The 6,009-nt window shown below is 49.8% G+C and overlaps 1 long non-coding RNA gene across 1 annotated transcript; it reads left to right on the top strand.

The window, feature by feature from the left end:
- Window positions 1–834: 834 nt before the first annotated feature.
- LOC141372068 (uncharacterized) lies at window positions 835–4,992 on the top strand. The gene is made up of 3 exons (XR_012377393.1): window positions 835–1,504; window positions 1,795–1,924; window positions 4,799–4,992. It is a non-coding gene; the product is annotated as an uncharacterized lncRNA (long non-coding RNA).
- The last annotated feature ends 1,017 nt before the right edge of the window (window positions 4,993–6,009 follow it).

Below are 6,009 nucleotides of genomic sequence, written 5' to 3' on the forward strand. Positions count from 1 at the left end.
CTATTACAGTGTGCTCCAGCATCCAGATGGAGAGAGATGGACTATCTTCTTCTGCCCCCTCTAACCATGTGCCTTTATTGCAGAACGATACAAAGAGATACACAAGAGACTGATGAACCAACAGAAAAAAATATACAAACAAACAAACTGCAATGGGTTTGGGTACTAGATGACCACAAATAGCTGAAAATATTTTCCAGGTGTCAAATAACTCTGGAAAATTTGAAAATGCCACCACCATCAGCCCAAACAGCTCACGGTAAAGAAATTGAATGTGAGATCCAATTTATAGAGTGTCTAAAAGGCAGAGTCAAAATAACACACTCTGAAGCTATGGCCGGTGTGCACAGGTTAAGCACGTCAGCTGGTCCCGTACCAATTTTCACAACTCAAATCCGAACAGCAAACACTGTCTACCGAAGTCTCAGCAATGGTACCATACACGGTTTTGGAACACAGGTACGTGCCACATGTTCATTGTGGTGGCATCTAAGGCTTCGGATAAGATTTTCTGGATGGGAGGCAGGGAAGCCAAGAGCGGGAGGGAATGGGAGAATTGATTAGAGGCACAGTATCAGTCTTGTAACTATTAGCTTCATCTTTCTCTGCACAAACCCTGTGGGGGGCGCATAGAAATGAAAAATTGCTCACCTGATAACAGGTCCCAAGAGGATTAGATGCATAAACAATGACAGCGGCTTGTCTTTGGCCAGATCTCTGTGAACAAAAATGAGGGTCACCTGGACCATAATGGATGAAAACATAAAGAAGGATAAGGTGTATGTCATCCAGTAGGTTTCGCTATTCTTTCGGTAGATTCTGACCATGTACAAGGCAGATGCAGCCACCCCCACAGTACAAAAAGGGGGAGAAGAGGATGCCAAATGGAAAGGTAAATCGAGGGTTGGCCCCACGGATGACATCTTCCTCCAGAGATGAAACTGGATCCACGGTGGGCTCCTCAGGAATTTCATAAACTCGGTCCATTGTCGAGGTTCTGAGCAACCCCCACCCCCACCCAAGAGAACCCTGAAGCCACTGCAGTCCAAGTATTGAAGAGAGCTGTCAAGTACAATTCCAGAGCGGAGATCTGCTAGTTAGAGCAGGAGACCCCTCTTTCTAGTTTCAAGTGACACTTGTTGGGAGTATGGGGCAGAGAACCCAGGAGTACCACTTTGAACTTGACTCTTCATTGGCCCAGGCTTCCAGTCGTCCACAGAAGTGCCAAGAAACCTGGACAGGGCAAAAGCAAGCATTTTAGCGCCCAGTCCGGAGTGCAATTCCAGGCACGTGAAAGGCTTGGGGACAGCTGTCTCCTTGGCCCCTTCTCCTTCCGCAGCCCCGCAGGGAGCGGGGTAGCCACTCTGTCGGGGGCACCAACACTCAGCAGCACCGCTCGAGGAGTCCTGACCAGCACGCCCTCTCAAACCTGCCGAGAACTGAACCAGGGCAGAAGAGGGGGTGCAGCCTGAGCGTCCCTTCGGGGGCTCATTTCAGTGCCTAGGTACCCTAAGCTATTGTTAGGCTGTGGCTACTAGCTCGCCCGCTCGCCGCTGCTCCCTCAGGACCCGCGCCCAGTCGAAGCTTCTCCAGCTCACTCCACCAATTCCCCAAGCTCCGCCCCCGAGGCAGCCGGCCGGGGGCTGGAGCAAAGGCACCAACCCGGGCCCGGAGCGCAGGCTGGGGGGAGGGGCGGAGCGGGGGTGGGGGTGGGGGTGGGGGCGGGGGAGGGAAGCGGAGCGCGCGCGCGCGCTCCAGGAGCCAGAGAAAGCTAGAGGGGCTTCTTTTCCACAGAGAAACTTTGCGAGCGAGAAGCACGACGTGCGGGGCGCCAGCCCGGGAGGGCAAAGGCAGATGCCGTCAGACTCTTGGACGCCCCGTCTGCTGTGGGGTCCTCCCTGACCTGCAGTTCCAGCTGCGAGAGGTCGGCGGCTTGGGAAACTAAGGCACTCAAGGCGGGGGCGGGCCAAATGGGAGGGACGGCTGGGGCCAAACAAAACCAGCCTGCAAGTTCCAGGGCGGTCAGCCCAAAGATGCTCCCTGTGGAGAGGCGCGACAAACGAAAGGGGGGGGGGGGCTTGGCCTAGCCTTTGGAACGGCTTTTCACCACGACCCCCGGATCCCACAGGGAAGCCACAGCTTTCCTCTTCCCCCAAAGCAGCCGACTCCCACTTCTACCCCGCCCTCAGGAACTAGCTAGCTTGCACACTTGAACAACCCACGCGGTTAGGCAGGTGTCTCTCTGTCTCTGTCTCTCTGTCTCTCTGTCTCTGTCTCTCTCTGTCTCTCTCTGGGCTTCAGGGTTGAACTTCCCTAGGTCCTATTGCCCTCCAGATGATATCACGGTGGTGTGGGGAGGAGACCTGAGAGGCAATTGGGACATAGTTTCCTTTCCAGGCAAGTCTGTATGCAGCAGAGATTAAGATAGAAAAGGATGGGGGGGGGGTTGTCAAGACTCAAGGTCAGCACTGAAAACTCATATTATAATGCCTTGATTTCCCCACTTGCAAAATGAGGCCGGGATAGGAACTTTAGAATTGAACTTTCAGGTCTTTGGCTGGAAGGTTCTCAAGAGGTGCCAAATTCTAAATAGACTGGAGAGGAGCCAAGAGAGCTGTTAGTAAAAGCTGAGATGGGTGACTTAAAGAGCTCAGAAAATTGCCAGGATTCTTAAGATCAATCCTCCCCACCTCACTGAGCTTTTGTTTTCCTGCCTTCATTTGCATAATTCTAAACCCCAGAGAAACAGAAAACATCTGCCTCCTGGTAATAATATAAATGTAGCAGAGCCTGTGCCAATCTCCTTTTGCTGCAGGAAGTCAGTACAAAGAATATGTGAGGAGTGGCCAACTAGCAGCCACCAAAATGATGGCCTGGAGAAAGACTTAGTCTTGTGGTTGTGTTGATTTTTTAAGATTCCTGCTGTTGCTGCCTCCTTTCCCCAGGGCTGATTCAGGGACAAATTAACTTCTAAAGGTTGTTGCCTTTGAAGCAGGCACGCTATCTTGGTCTGCACCCGTCCTCCTGCTCAGAGCTGGGTTAGCTGGGTTAGCAGGCTGATCCTTCCTCCTTTCCTTTTCACAAGGCAGGTCAACACTATCTGAGAACACTTCACACATAGTGTTAATTGGTTGGGGCTTTCCAACTGGCACGGGGTTCTCCACCCACCGTATAGGGTGAAGAACTTCTGGGGGCTTCTTAGGAACCTGTTCTCAAGATGGATCTCAAGTAGGGTGACAAACTCACCTCAGTTTGCTGGGATGGGATAAGTTGGTCACCCTAGCATGGGAGACTGAAGCTAGAAAGAATGGAGAATCCCAATTCTTTTAGCCTTTCCTCCTTCCCTGTGCCCTCAGCACGCCCCAAATACACAAATCTACAAGACCTTCCTACTTTGTTCCTGAACACCCCTTCCCTCTGGACGCCACTAAAGGCTTTCTGTAATCACCACACTACTTCCCTCTCTAATTTCATCATCCACGTTACCCTATCGCAAACCCTTTGCTCCAGTCCAGCAAACTTTCTCATTTAATCATACTTGCCTCCTCACTTCCACCTCTGTGTCTTGTTGAGGTCATTTACAGTGTCCTGCACTCTTTCCTCCGTTAGTCCAAACCCTAACCTTCCTTCAGGCGTCAGCTCAGGTACTCCCTCCCCCAAGAAGCCTTCTTTCACCTCCCCAGCCCTCAGGCTTCCCTCTGTCTTTAAGCTACTGGCGCACTCTCTCTTGCACCAGTCCTTCAGCTCTTTCTGTGTTTGGCCTGCCTACCCAACACAAGTGTAGACTCAGGGAGGGATGCTCAATGAATGTTTATTGTGGTTCTTGTTGATGACAGTAATGATTTAAAAATGGCGATGATGATGAGCCTTCCTCCGCCACACTTCCTCCAGGAAACTATGCAAGACTCAGGCACACTCATCTCTAGAAAAGCTATAGCCACTGGAGCTGGGGCATAAAGTCCTGGGGCATAAAGACCCACTTCCTCAGTCAGCCATTCAGCTCACAGAGGATGCCAGCCCACATGATATGTCCCTTCTCCAAGTTCCTACAGCGCTTTTTTGTCAACACCATGGTTTAGCACCAAATTACAAATTATGGCAAGCGTATTATTTTTTATTCCACAACTACATTGCCATAAGCGGCTTAAAGGCAGAGCCCCAACGGTTACACTTTTTTTTTTTTTGGACTCCCCCATGGCTGATACAGACCTGTAAGTTTCTGGCCATCTGATCCCCCTCACCCACTAGCTTCTCTATTTCCAGCCCTAGGACTCTCTGGCGCTTTAGGTCACTAAATCCTCTGGTCTCTTATTTCCCTGTTCCTTTTGCCCTCCTGGGAGAAACTGAGAATTTGCCCTGTTTCTGTCCAACTCTCTTTCCTCTTTCAGGCAACCTCTAGATTTCAGCCCTTTACTCCTCTGAGGAGTAGAGACACTGGAAATGTTGACAGGCATGAGACTACTGAGGCCCTGGGAACCCCTTCCCCATTAAGACCACTCATCTCCCGGGGTGCCTGGGTAGCATCTGACTCTTGATTTCAGCTCAGGTCATGATCTCAGGGTCTTGAGATCAAGCCCTGAGTCAGGCTCTGGGCTCAGCACAGCGTCTGCTTGAGATGCTCTCTCTCCCTCTCCCTCTGCCCCTCCCCCCGCTTGCTTACTTTTTCTCTCTAAATAAATAAATAAAATCTTAAAAAAAAAGACCACTCATCTCCCAAAGACTGGTCAACTGAGGTGATATCCCTAGGCTGCCCCCTGAATACTAGATAGTGTTCAGGGTCAATTTCTTCTTCTTGCAGAACCAAAGTTCTACAGGAAAGGGAGACCCAAGATTTGACTCTCCCCTGCAACACCTCCAAACTCAGCAGGAACAGAGAATGAGTCTAAAGGCTCTTGGCATCTTGGGGCGCCTGGGTGGCTCAGTCGGTTAAGCATCTGCCTTCGGCTCAGGTCAGGATCCCAGGGTCCTGGGATCAAGCCCTGAGTCGGGCTCCCTGCTCAGTGGGGAGCCTGTTTCTCCCTCTCCCTCTGCCCCTCCCCCTGCTCATGCTCTCTCCCTCTCTCTCTGAAATAAATAAATCTTTGGAAAAAAAAAAGTTCTTGGCATCATTATTAGCATTCAGAACACCTCTGAAACATATAAGGCTCCGGAATAGGTTTAAGCTTTCAAAGCCACTGCAGTCAGAGCTGACTTATAAGAGGTAGCTGGTATGCATGAAGGAAGAGGAGAGGAAGGAGCAAGATGTGCAGCAAGTGGCTGATAGTCGTCATAGAACACTAGCTGGTGGGAGGTGAAAGGCAAGGCCCAGAGAATCATTAGCTCGGATGGAAGAATGCCTTCCTTCTGTAGAACGCTCAATTTGAACCGTTAGAATCTTTAAAAGATATCTAACACAAAATCAGTTATGCAGCCTCTGGGCCTTCTCTTTTCACTGTAAAGCAACCTGAGGATGAAGAGTTTTTTCCTATCCTGTTCTGAGCCGCTCCCTCGTCAGCATCATCCATAGGGCCTGGAGTCAAAACACGAGTTCCCTGCAACCCTTATCCCTAGTAGTTATGTTTTTAAAAATCTGATTTAAATGATCATCTAAATTAGCACTGGAGGGAAAGAAGGGCTATTGCAAAATGCAGCATGGAATTTGGGGATGATGGGTGTTGCCAGGCGGATGGCAAGCTGTACATACATTGCCTAGAAGAGGGGAGGGACAGGAGACCGAACTGTGACGGATATTATTTCTTTTTTATTTTAAGTCTTGTTATTTTCAAAATAATGGCTATATTGAGATCTAATTCATATACCATACAATTCACCCATTTAAAGGGTACAATTCAGTGTTTTTAGTACAAAGTTGTGCAGCCATTACCATTACTTAATTCTAGAACATCTTCATCACCCCCAAAAGAAACCACATACCCATTAAGCCCTCACTACCCATTCCTCTCCCCCCCGCCCCCGCTGCCTGAGCCCTAGTCAACCACTAATCTACTTTCCATCTCTCTGGATTTGTCT

This window comes from Callorhinus ursinus, unplaced genomic scaffold, assembly GCF_003265705.2.
Source record: "Callorhinus ursinus isolate GAN/ISIS: 27379988/994484 unplaced genomic scaffold, GSC_fseal_2.0 scaffold652, whole genome shotgun sequence".
NCBI lineage: Eukaryota > Metazoa > Chordata > Mammalia > Carnivora > Otariidae > Callorhinus > Callorhinus ursinus.